The sequence below is a fragment of the Trachypithecus francoisi genome, unplaced genomic scaffold, assembly GCF_009764315.1.
Source record: "Trachypithecus francoisi isolate TF-2019V2 unplaced genomic scaffold, Tfra_2.0 Lachesis_group18, whole genome shotgun sequence".
Lineage (NCBI taxonomy): Eukaryota > Metazoa > Chordata > Mammalia > Primates > Cercopithecidae > Trachypithecus > Trachypithecus francoisi.
In genome coordinates this window covers 15,864,027-15,877,478 of record NW_022681463.1, presented here as the reverse complement: position 1 = coordinate 15,877,478, position 13,452 = coordinate 15,864,027, and the positions used below count along the sequence as shown (strand labels likewise).

Here is a 13,452-nt window from a genome sequence, read left to right as displayed (position 1 = left end):
TTACTATTAATTACCAGCTTATTCGAAAGGATATAATACATAAAGGATGCAGACAAACATCCCAATGAAGAGATGCTTGGGTTGGGAAGGGGCTTGATTTCAGGGACTTCTGTCCCTATGGAGTTTGACGTGCACCATCCTCCAGGCATGTGGAGTTCACCACCAGAAGCTTCTAGAACTCCATTACTTCTGGGTTTTATGGAGGGTCTATTACAGACACGTGATTGATTAAATCATTGGTGATTGGACTCAATCTTCGGCCCCTCTCTTCTCTCCAGGAGCTAAGGGATGGGGCTGAAAGTTCCAACCCTCTAACTACATGGTGGTTCCTCCAGCAACCAACCTTATCTTCTGGGTCCAGGCAAGAGTCGCCTCATTGGCATAAACTCAAGTGTGATCGCAAAGGGCTTGTGATGAAGAAAGAAAGATGCCCTCTCACCCCTACCTCTTAGAAAATTCCAAGGGTTTTAGGAGCTCTATGCCAGGAACGAGGGGAAAGGCCAAATACATGTTCCTTATTTGATCACAACATCACAGGATGAGATATTCCCCACTCAAGAAAGTGTACGTGAAGTCCTGCCTTGAAGAGAGTCAAATGTCCAAAACGTAGCCGGAAATTGGAAGATGCAAGAAGCATCAGGAGAGAAGTGGGTCTCTGGGAGACAGTGACTGGGGAGGGCTTGAGGCAGGACTCCATGTTTATTCCTGTTTGAACCGCCAGAGTGGGAGGGATGGTGGGGACACAGGGAAAGGCCAGGGACTGTCAGGGAGGGCCAGGGACTGTCAGGAACACGCGCTTGACAGGAAAGCACACATTCTATTAGGTTGGTGCAAAAGTCACGGCAGAACCGCAGTTTTGCACCAACCTAATACTTTACAAAACACAAAATTACCCATGTCACCCATGTCAAAATGCTCCATAAATGGCATCCGACTTGGCCAGGCACGGTGGCTCATGCCTGTAATCCCCGCACTTTGGGAGGCCAAGGCGGGTGTATCACGAGGTCAGGAGTTCGAGACCAGCCTGGCCAACAAGGTGAAACTCCGTCTCTACTAAAGACACAAAAAATTAGCTGGGTGTGGTGACGCGCACCTGTAATCCCAGCTACTCTGGAGGCTGAGGCAGGAGAATCGCTTGAACCTGGGAGGTGGAGGTTGCAGTGAGACGAAATTGTGCCATTGCACTCCAGCCTGGGTGACAGGGCGAGACTCTGTCTCAAAAAAAAAAAAAAAAAAAAAACTGCTTCAGTTAGTCTGAAGAAGTTGCAATGAAACTTCTTTCAAAGTTCGTTCTTGCAAAGGTTTGTTTTGATCTAATGTAAGCAGCATTTAAATGGATACAGCCTTTCTGACACACTAAACAAATGAAAAAAAAAGTGCCTGCTTTTCTGACTTTTTCCTTTCCCCAATGTTCTTCCCAATGGCACGTGCATCCGTGAATGCTTTCGCATTGTCCAAGATCCAAACCACCACACAAAAGCACACAAAGTCCCTTCCCCACTTGGCACAGCCCCTCCCGACCCCCTGCAGAGGGTCAGCCCAGCGCCTGGCTGTGCATCTTCTCCATGCTTTCCAAGTTTTTCAGAAAAACCTTGACATTTTAGTAAATGCTAATGCTAAGAATTGGGAAGTGTTTTTTTGGAAGAGAAGGGGAAGTGTTCTTGCTCTTTACAGCATTTCACCCCAAAAACTGGAAGCAGCCTCCATTGCTGACCTAGTGCTCAGCCATTTCTTCCAGTCTCTTCTGCACTGACCATGAAAATAGACTTTTCCCAGAAAAAAAAAAAAAAAAAAAAAAAACACACACACCCCTTAGGGGCAGAGGAACTCCACTGCCATTTACTAAGAGATGTTAGAGCTGTGGTTGTCAGGAAACTGAAGTCCAAACCTCAGGACTCCATCCTTACACTGTCCCTTCAAAGACCCTGTCTCTGATTTTATATTTCTTTTCTTTTTTTTTTTTTTTTTTGAGACGGAGTCCCGCTCTGTCGCCCAGGCTGGAGTGCAGTGGCCGGATCTCAGCTCACTGCAAGCTCCGCCTCCCGGGTTTACGCCATTCTCCTGCCTCAGCCTCCCGAGTAGCTGGGACTACAGGCGCCCGCCACCTCGCCCGGCTAGTTTTTTGTATGTTTTTTAGTAGAGACGGGGTTTCACCGTGTTAGCCAGGATGGTCTCCATCTCCTGACCTTGTGATCCGCCCGTCTCGGCCTCCCAAAGTGCTGGGATTACAGACTTGAGCCACCGCGCCCGGCCTCTAATTTTGTATTTCTTTTCTTTTTGGTTCTTTGTTTTTGTTTTTGTTTTTGTTTTGAGACGGAGTTTCGCTCTTGTCGCCCAGGCTGGAGTGCAGTGGTGCAATCTCGGCTCACTGCAACCTGTGGTTCAAGTGATTCTCCTGCCTCAGCCTCCTGAGTGGCTGGGATTACAGGCACCCACCACCACACCTGGCTAATTTTTGTACTTTAGTAGAGACGGGGTTTCCCCGTGTTGGCCAGGCTGGTCTTGAACTCCTGACCTCAGGTGATCTGCCCCTCGGCCTCCCACAGTGCTAGTATTACAGGAGTGAGCCACCACGCTGGCCTCATTTTATATTTCTTATTCTGTATTCTTTTCCTTAAAGATCCTTTTGCCCAAAATGTATCAACTTCAACACCCCCACGCTGGACCCCTCCCTAGATATAGTCATAAAGCAAATGACACATTAGACCACATGCTCCACTAAGGACATAGAACCTCTGGCCTGCGTGACTCTTGGTGTTTCTGAAGAAGCTTTTCCTGGGGCAGAGGAGGAGGAGGCGGAAGACACTTTGAGCTTTAAAATGCCCAGGAGCCATTTCCTGTAATGCATGGATGCAAAGAAATAAATGATGAGCTCAGTGCTGCAGTTCATGTTCATGAGGGCCACGGGGGCCTGAAGGAACAGTTCAAAAGCCCTCCGCTCGGCGCAGGATGGCAGGCGGAGCGTACCTCTGGCCACGAACCGCATGATGTTGAGGTGGTAGGGGCTGAAGCAGACCACCACGACCACCAGTACCAGCAGCGTGAGCAGGCAGCCTCGCCGGTGGCATCCTTTCTAGCTGGTCACTGGGTCCTCCCGGGCTGTCCCGCCGGTGATACCCTTTTCCGCTGGTCACTGGGTCCTCCCGGGCTGTCCCGCCGGTGATATCCTTTCCCGCTGGTCACTGGGTCCTCCTGGGCTGTCCCACAGGTGATGTCCTTTCCCGCTGGTCACTGGGTCCTCCCAGCTGTCCTGCACAGCTTCCAGGTGATCTTCACGTAACAGGACAGGATGATCCACACTGGCCCACAGAAGCCAATGGCACAGGCCGCCAGGACCATGAGGGGCAGCCCGAGGACCAGCTCCACAATGCTGTACTCCATGCAGGCCAGCTTGCCCGCCAGCGACTTGGTCATGGGCATCAAGAGCAAGGGCATCGTCTGCAGCAGCACCAAGGTCCAGACAGTCATGCAGACCAGCCCGGCGAGGCCAGCCGTGTGGAGCCACGGGCCCCCGTGGGGTGCAGACCACAGCCAGCTAATGGTCCACGCTCCTTCAGGCCATGAGGTTGAGCACCCCATAGGTGTTGGTGTAGAGCACAAACGCCATCAGCCTGCAGAGCCCCTCGCTGAAAGGGCAGCTGAAGCCCAGCACATAACACACCACCCTTCCCAGCAAGGCCACAGTGAACAGCAGGTCGGGCACAGCCAGGTGCACCAGGTAGACACCTGTGGAGTTGATCTTCCTGCCCTTTTGACAGGTAAGAAAAAGGGCAAGGATGTCCCCGGGGTACTGAAGACCAGGAGGGCTGTGTAGAACAGCGCGCCATGCCGGCCACTGGAGCCGGGAGGTTAGGACGGCAGGAGCTGGCATTGCCGGGGAGGCTGCTCACGCCAGTAGCACCAGAAGCCATCTCACGCAGGTGCCCGGAGAGGAAAAAAGAAAAAAAAACAAAAACAAATACAAAAAACACTGTATCTGTGGAGTTGTGCCTCTGGAGTTGTAATAATGAATAGTTTTGCTGAGGCAACACGCACAAGTATAATAAAACATATCTTTTCCAGTAAGCTTTTTGTTGAAATGCAACACACTGTTCTAGTTACTGTGGCTGTGTAACAAATGACCCCAAACAGCAACTGGAAACATAGTTTTATCATGTTTGTGGATTCTGTGGGTCAGGATATTCAAGAGGGCACAGTGAGAATGGCTTTTCTTTGCTCCCTAATCTTGGAGGTCTCTGCTGGGAAGGATCAACAGCTGGGGGTTACTCCGGGGCAGGGGTTGGGGCCTCCTGGAAGTGACTTCACTTCCGTGTGTGGCTGTTGAAGCTGTCTGCTGGCTGGGACCTCGGCTAGGGCTGTCCACTGGAGCATATGCCTATGGCTTCTCCCAGCATGCCAGCCTCAGGATAATCAGACTTCTGATATGACAACTCGAGGCGCTGAAAGAGAGTGTCCCAGCAAACAGGACAGAAGCTGCATGTGTTAACCACGTCTTTTATTTTCTGTACTCTGATGCTTTGATATTTGGGGACCTTGCTGACTGTGGAGGGACTGCCTCTCCCAGGGTTAGCCAGTGCCCAGAGACAGTAAACAACTCACCCACGAACACGCTCTTCAGTTCTTCAAATGCAAACCTACCAATCCAGAGTCCTTCGTTTCCATGGGCTCCATTTACTGGCTCTCACACACCAGGACGCTATCCACCTGCCCTAACCACCCCAGGGCCAGGTGCCACACAACTGGGGACAGTCCCCATGTCTCAGAGCTTGCTGAAATGATTCAAACCAGCCAATCCTAAGCCTGTGTACCCTAAAACTACCCTTGCCCACATTTTTCCCTGCTCCCTTTACCTCCTGACCAACCCTCTGTCTCCCCGCTGGCCCTGCGTGATGGGGTGTGACCTCTCCTCTTAGATCTGTGAGTAGCAAACTGTCCTTCAATGGCAGTTATCTGCTGACCTGTTGGCCTTCCTGAACCTCGACTTTTCTTCTTTTTTTTTTTTTCTTTTTTTTTTTGAGACAGAGTCTTACTCTGTCGCCCAGGCTGGAGTGCAGAGGAGTGATCTTGGCTCACCGCAACCTCCACCTCCTTGGTTCAAGCAATTCTCATGCCTTGGCCTCCTAAGTAGTAGAGATGGGGTTTCACCATGACTCCTGACCTCAAGTGATTCAGCTGCCTCGGCCTCCCAAAGTGCTGGGATTATAGGCATGAGCCCCAGTGCCTGGCCCCAGATTTTCTATTAATACTCTCTATTCTAAAACACTGCCTCACCTTTTCTAACCTAGTCCTGAAAGTGTCATATCGTCACTTCCACTGCCTTCTGTCACTTACAAGCTAGTCACAAACTCATCTAGATTCAAAGGGGTACAGGGGCAGAATAGTCTTCACTTCTCCATGGGAGAAAAGTAGAAGAATTTGGAGCCTTTTTTTTGCTTTTGAGATGGAGTTTCACTCTGTCACCCAGGCTGGAGTGCAGTGGTGTGATCTTGGCTCATTGCAGCCTCCGCCTCCCGGGTTCAAGTGATTCTCCTGCCTCAGCCTCCCAAGTAGCTGGAATTACAGGTGTGCACCACCATGCCTGGCTAATTTTTATATTTTTAGTGGAGACGGGGTTTGCCCATGTTGGCCAGGCTTGTCTCGAACTCCTGACCTCAGGTGATCCGCCCACTTCAGCCTGCTAAATTGCTGGGATCACAGGTGTGAGTCACCACACCTAGCCTACAGCCATTTTTTAAACCACAACACATACATACAAAAATGGGTGCAGATCTTAAAAGCACACCTTGTCAATTTTCACAAAGTGAACTCACCCATGTGATCGGCACCCAGATTAGGAAGCACAACCTCACAGCCTCCCAGAAACTCTCCTTTGCCCTCCCAACCTCCACCTTCACTCAAGTGTGGCCACTCTCCTAACTTGTAAAATCACAACTCAGTTTTGCATGCCTTTGACCTTTAAATAAATGAAACCATGCTATACGATCTTATGTGTGTCGCTTCTTGGGCTCAACGTTAGTTTGTGAGCGTCACCTGCATTGTTGGGTGTAGTTGTAGTCTGCTCATTCTCATTGCTGAATGCTATTCCATTGTATTTGCATTTGAAGAACTGAAGAGCGTGTTCATGGGTGAGTTGTTTACTGTCTCTAGGAATTGGCTAACCCAAGAGAGGAGCACCAGAAAGCCCTTTGAACCTCAGGATAGGTGTATGGATGGGTGGCTGGATGGATGCATAGATGGATGAATAGATAGAGACAGAGATGCTAGATTAGATAGGTAGGTAGACAGATATGACAGATTACTTACATATAGAGATGACAGCGTTGGTAGATAGAGATGCCAGGTGACTGATAGATAGATGGATATAGAGATAATACAAAGATGAATAGAGGGATAGAGGATGGATGGACAGATAGATTAGATATATAGATGATAGGTAGACAGATGATAGAGAGATATAGAGATTATAGATTACATAATGGATAGATGAATAGAGGGATGGAGGATGGATGAATCCATAGATTAGATAGATAGATAGATAGATAGATGGCTAATGTCAGATGGATCTAGAGGTGATAGATTAGATAATGGATAGACGAATAGAGAGATGGGTGGCTGGATAGATATAGATAGGTGAAGATAGAGCTGATATATCAACAGAGGTAGAGATAGTCATGCTCTCTGAAAATTGAATTTAAACGTATTTTTAATTTTATCAAGAATTCTCCAAGAGCTGTGCCAGCTACTGGCTGTATTTGGAAGATGGTCTCCTACTGCCTGTGGTAGAGTGTTAGGACCTGTTTGAGAAGAGAAGACGTGCAGGGGAAACATCGCTCAAGCAAAGCTGTGGCTAGAGCTGTTCAGGCTTTGCTTTCTTCTGAGTTTGGCCCTGATAAAACGGCAATACCATAAGAAATATGTAAAAACCCACGCAATGATCCTTTTGCTACTTTATTTCCTATTGTTCTTTCTTTTACAGATTACACTCAGGCAAGAGAGTTGTTTTTCTAGCATTCTAACCCCTTAACTAAGTAAATAGCCATGCCCTGGAGTTGATGAGAGAAGCCACCTCTGCCTCAGTTCATGAGCTGCTCCCAGGGAAGGAGAGTGCAGAGAACAAACGGAAGGAATGGCAAGATCTCGGAGAGCTCGGCCCAGCTCAAGAGTCAAGGACAGCCCCCAGGTGGCTCCCGCCTGCCCGGGGAAAGCAGCCGGGGGAAACCATGTCCCAGGACAAAAGCAGCCCAGCTTACAGGCCTGCCAGGTCTCTCCCCACAAGCACAAGCACCTCACCCTTCCCCCATCCCATCTGCTCTCAGGAAAGGACCTAACGTCGGTCATTTGTGCCTTCATCTGAAGGCATCCCCGACTTGTGATCCTACTGTGCGGGCGGCTTCAGGGCCTGAAAGGTGCAGAGTCGGTAACGTTAGATGAGAGAAGGTTTCCCTCTCACAAGGTCCTTTGCCTTCCGAGATTCACTGCGCTGGTTGCAGCGTGCCAGGCATGCCTCTGCTCAGAGATGATCAATCAATGCAGTCATGAAGGGGGAGAATGATCAAAAGTGCTTCCAGAAGTTGTCTAAAATTCTCTCCCAGGGGGTGACCCAGCAAAGCTAGCCTGGTCTTGTCGGTGGCTGGAGGCTGATGCTGGCCTCTGCTCCTTCTGGCCTGACAGCAGTGGCTGGGATCCTGGAGTATCCGCGTAGGTGAGGGCATGCTGTACACCAACGACGGGTGGAGGCAGAGTGAGCTACGGCCCAGCAGGCCGTGGGGACAGAGCAGCTGCAATCCGAGCCCAAGCACATTTCTCATGCCCTGGGAAGACCCCTTGGCCTGCTTACCTCACCCACCAAGAACACGCACCAGGAGGCCAGTGGAGGCCTGTGAGCAGCCAGCCTCCTTCCCGGGTGGCTCCAAAGCCTCAGAGGGTGTCCCCGTGCACACTGTCCTCTGCAGAAATGGAATCTGCTCATGGCACGAGACTCGACACTCTTCCTCCCTTTATACCCCTGCTGAAAAAAAAGAAGAGAGAGAGAGAGAAAAAAACCACCCAGGGTATCAGCCAAGGTGATCCCCTGCCACAGGATGCCTGTGCACAGCCATGAGTCCCCCACCATCCCCTAGAAAAGAGAGGAGGAGGAAAGTCACCCGGGAGGCCAATTTCCTTTCAGCTCCATTTCCCTGCCTACCCCTCAGGCTGGGATTCAGCCCATAGATGTGACAGTGAAGCCACTAGAGTCAGGAAAATCAAAAGCAGCCACCGTCCTCCCTTCACTGGGGCAGTGAGCAAAGGAAAGCAAGAAGTGCCCCCCGGGGACCCAGGCACTCTTAGCTCCGTGTGTGAAGGTGGAGGGGAGACGGCCCTGGCTCTGGATTTCCCAGGTTTTGTGACCAGGCAAGGTGCCTTGATGGGGCCTGACAGGTGCATTTGCAGCCCAGACAGGCAGTGCTCCGAGAGCAGCAGTTAGCAGGGGCTGGGCAGCGGGACTGCAGGTTAAACCCACCACACCCCAGCAGAGAAAGGCTGGGGGCTGCGGCCACCAGGCCACCGCTCTTTTGCTCCTCTCATTTCAAAGGGCAAGAATGGTTTTCACTGCCATATCACTAGCTAATAAATGAGGCACCGAGCAGCTCCTTTGATTAAGACTATGTGGCCCTCACTACATTATTGTCATCATTGACATGGTAAGTGTACCCGTTCTTTCTGAGGCTGCCTGTGAACCCAGCGTGAAGCCCAGCTCTCCAGCCCAGTGGAACAGCTGCCCCCAGTCCACTGTGTCCCAGCTTCCCCCAATCTAGAATGTGGTCAACACACTCCCTTACCTGGCCTCCCATTGACGGAGGCTACGGGACCCAGTTTTCCCCATATGTAAATTGGGCCTTCAAATATGCCCCCAAAACTCCAGGCCTGTTGGGGATAACTTAGATGAAAAGTCCTGTCTTATCATATACCTTTACCATAAACTTCCCCTCCCGCCACCCCCAGAAGGAAGAGCTGAGGCAGTTTCCAAAGGTGCCTGACTTGTCCACAGACCACAAGCTCCAGGAGAAATGTCCTGGGGCTCCTCATGACGTTTAGGATTAAATGTTTGAAAAAAAAGAGACCTAGAAGGCCCCCAAAAAAGGCAAGAAATGGTAGAATACCGCCTACACGGAGTTTATTCCTGATTCATTCAGTAAGCATGTACTGAGCCACAGCTGGCCTCAGCCACGGGCGCTAAGTTGCCTGTGTACAAGTGATGGAGGGATGTGCAGGGGAATCCCACACAGGAGGGCCTGGAGTCTGCCCCGCCCCGTGCCAAGTTATAGTCTCCGCTGCCCATCAGGGACCTTGTCTAAGCGGGAGCTGCAGCCCCCACAGGCCCAGGCAACCTGACAGAACCAGACCCTGCCCCAAGTGCCGCGGCTCCCCCACCACTCCTGCGGGTCCTTCCTTCTATGTTTATCGCTGCGGCCACGCACCGAATGCCACATTGTCTTGGGTTATTGTCTAATTGTTTCTTGGGCAGAGACATTTCATTTCAGCCAGCTGAGTTCCATGGGGTAGAAACGGCAGCAGGCTCTTACATAAATCCTCTGCTGGGGCGGAAGAGATTATCCAGCCTGTCGTGGGGGCCAGAATTCAGGGGTGGCTGTGAGACTGGCCCACATCATCCAGAGACGTCTTCCCACAGGACACATCAAGCATCTGCTTAGCTCCCTGTGCTGGCCACTGGGGAGGGGGTGTGAAGGCACATCCATGGCCTGCAAGGAGCTTAAAAGTTGAGGGGAAAGTTGAGAAACCCAAAAGTCACTGAGAACCACATGGCACTGAACGTGGGGATGACAGCTGGGGATGAGAAACCACCCTTATGTCTCCCCCTTGGCCTCACAGAGTCACCACACAGAGCAATCAGATCAAGGCTCCTGTCTAGTCCGGCCAGGTTGCAGATGAGGATGCTGAGACCCAGAGAGGTGAACTGAGTCACTGCAGTCACCCAGGTAGCCACCAACGTCACTGCAACCCAGACCAGCCTCAGATCTCCGCAGCAAACGCTCTTTAGGAAAAGGCAGACGTGGACACCTTCCACTTCTGTGCAACATGTTGTGGCGTAAGAGGAGCCTCAAATATCTGAAAGCAACCGTGTTTTTTCCCTGCCCCTTCCTTCAAGAGGAAGTTGCAACTTAATGGAATTATTTCTTCTTTCTCTCCTTTAGTCAAAAATTGTGATTTAAGCACCTTTTATGTTTAAGGCACCCTGCTGGCCACCAGGTGATAATCCAAAAGAAGCAAAACCACCCTTGCTTCAGGGCATGGGAACAAGTCAGTGAACCAAGATCGGGAGGGAAATGCCAAAGGAGTGGTTCAAGCAGTTGGCAAAAATTTCACGAGGAAATGCCCCAAGGAGCTATTTAGTCAGAAAAGCAACTTCTGGGGAGATCCCTGGGTTCAACACAATCCCCTGTCCTGACCATCCCCGACCTGTGATCCTACTGTGCGGGCAGCTTCAGAGCCTGAAAGGTGCAGAGTTGGTAACGTTAGATGAGAGTCTCTTCACCTGGTCAGACTTCGTTAGGGCCAAGCTCCTCCAGCAGGATGGAGGTGGCGTCCTCCCCCAGTGCCTGACTCAGTCGCCAGCACCCCATGTGTGTACTGGGTGAATGCAGACACTCTTCTTTCTACAGTGCCCATGGCAGGGGGTCAGCGCCCATGGAGTATGATGGGGTTCAGGCCATGCTACCCCAAAATATGGCATCTTGGCATTTAAGAAAACACGAGGAGCAAGAAGGTCACCCTTACCCCCCACTATGCCCCTCCCCACCCCCGAAGCAGCTTACAGACCCTCGTTTGAAAGGTCCCCTGCACACACTCGGAGGAAAGGAACATCCTTACCTCTGAAGGCACCAGGGTCACAGGGAGGAGCCTGAGCAAACAGGCCTTGCTCAGTCCCCCAGGGTTTCCCCATTCGATCAGACCCTTTTCATCCTCCAATCTGATTTCTCCAAAACCATCCACTCTTCATCAAACCTAAGCACAGAAAAATCACAGGTCTCTTTGTTTCTTTAGGTTTCTTCAATTTCCTTCTTCTTTTTTTTTTGTTTTTTTGTTTTTTGTTTTTCTTTCTGAGATGGAGTCTCACTCTGTTGCCCAGGCTGGAGTGCAGTGGCACGATCTCAGCTCACTGCAACCTCTGCCTGCTGGGCTCAAGCGATTCTCCTGCCTCAGCCTCCTGAGTAGCTGGGATGACAGATGTGCACCACCATGCCCAGCTAACTTTTGTATTTTTAGTAGAGACGGGTTTTCACCATGTTGGCCAGGCTGGTCTCAAACTCCTGACCTCAAGTCCTCCTGTCTCGGCCTCCCAAAGTGCTAACAGGATCATAAGCGTGAGCCACCACACCTGGTCCTGGAAGGAGGATCTTACGATCTGTTTTCTGGTGAAATAGGTCAGAGGATTCCTTTATAGCCAATTGTCACATAAAAGGGTGAGGGAAGGGTCTGTGATCATCTTGTTTCTTCATCAGTTGCCAGGGTGCCATGTTTTGCGGTATCAGGTGCCGAGCCCAACAGGTGGAACTCATTTACATTGCTAACAGTTGTAGCTCATTCACTCTCATTATTATATACTATTCATTTGTTTGGCTGTACCAACACTTATACATTCATGCTCTTTTTTTTTTTTTTTTTTTTTGCTTTTTTTTTTGGAGACAGGCTTTCGCTCCATCACCCAGGCTGGAGCACAGTGGCGTAAACATGGCTCACTGCAGCCTTGACCTCAAAGGCTCAAATGATTCTCTTGCCTCAGTCTCTCAAGTAGCTGGGACCAGAGGTGCATGCCACTATGCCTGGCTAATTTTGTATTTTTTGGTAGAGACAGGGTTACGCCATGTTGGCCAGGCAGGTCTCAAACTTCTGAGCTCAGGCAGTCCACCGGCTTCAGCCTCCCAAAGTGTTGGGATTACAGTTATTCTCCTTTTAATAAACATCTGAGTTGTATTTCATGCAGGGCTGTTACAAACAGCGCTGCTGTGAACATTTCTGTGCACGTCACTTGGTGAACTTACATACTCATTTTCTTTAGGATGTACCCAGATTGAGAAATGCTGGGCCATGGGGTATTTCGATTTACCTTTAGTTGAAACTACCTCGGTTGATTTTTTTTTAAAAGAAAACATTTTAAAACTTGATTTTTTAAAAAACTGAAAATAAAATTTTAAATGATCAATGTTTTGTCAAAGAGGCACTTTTCCTCTGTGATTGAACAATTAGATTTTTAAAAATAATTGGAGGAGGCCGGGCGCGGTGGCTCAAGCCTGTAATCCCAGCACTTTGGGAGGCCGAGACGGGTGGATCACGAGGTCAGGAGATCGAGACCATCCTGGCTAATATGGTGAAACCCCGTCTCTACTAAAAAGACAAAAAACTAGCCGGCCGACGTGGCGGGCGCCTGTAGTCCCAGCTACTCGGGAGGCTGAGGCAGGAGAATGGCGTGAACCTGGGAGGCGGAGCTTGCAGTGAGCTGAGATCCGGCCACTGCACTCTAGCCTGGGCAGCAGAGCGAGACTCCGTCTCAAAATAATAATAATTGGAGGAGAACTTAAATATGTGTAGTCCAGTATTTTTCAACCATTGGGTTAAAATCCACAATTAGTTGGTTAAAAAAAAAAAAAAAAAACAGCTGTTTTGGGCCAGGCAAGGTGGCTCATGCCTATAATCCCAGTACTTTGGGAGACCGAAGCAGGAGGATCCCTTGAGCTCAGGAGTTTGAGACCAGCCCGGGCAACATAGTGAGATCCTATCTCTACACAAGTAATTTAAAAATTAGCTGAGTGTGGCGCTGCATGCCTGTAGTCCTAGCTACTCGGGAGGCTGAGGCTGGAAGATTGCTTGAGCCTGGGAGATGCAGGCTGCAGTGAGCCATGACTACCACTGCACTCCAGCTTGGGTGACAGAGCAGGACCCTCTCTCAAGAAAAAAAAAATTGCTTTAATTGTGATAAAATATACATAAAATTTACTACTTTAACAATTTATAGTGGGTTTCAAGATCATTTTAGTGGGCCATGATCAGAATTTTTAAAAAATGAGATAGAAAAGGAAACAGAACAGAAAAGGGAATGCATCGTAATAAGGACAAATACTGTTTCATGACTTCTGTTTCCATTGTGTGTGCTCTGTGTTTTAAAAGTTTGTAAAACACGGGTCTAGTCCAACTCTTAATTTACAGAGAGGGAAATATACTCAGAGACGGAAGTAATATCCCAAACAGAGCTTGAACTAGAACATGGCATCAGGCTTCCAGTTCAGGGTCCGATATTTTCCAACTCCCATCTCACCAAACTCACGTGCTAGATCAGGCAAAATACTTCACGAAATACTTCATGACCCCGTATGTTCTTGGTGGAAAAGGGTCTCCTGTTCCTGCCCCTTGAGTTAGTCCCAGATAGGCTGCAGAGAGGAGCCAGGACTCAGCCAG

General features: G+C 49.8%; 1 long non-coding RNA gene across 1 annotated transcript; it reads right to left on the bottom strand.

The window, feature by feature from the left end:
* Positions 1 to 6,968: 6,968 nt before the first annotated feature.
* Positions 6,969 to 11,052, bottom strand: LOC117063563. Its single transcript, XR_004428988.1, has 3 exons — positions 10,870 to 11,052; positions 7,838 to 8,008; positions 6,969 to 7,713 (listed from the first exon to the last, which is right to left on the bottom strand). It is a non-coding gene; the product is annotated as an uncharacterized LOC117063563 (long non-coding RNA).
* Positions 11,053 to 13,452: the final 2,400 nt, after the last annotated feature.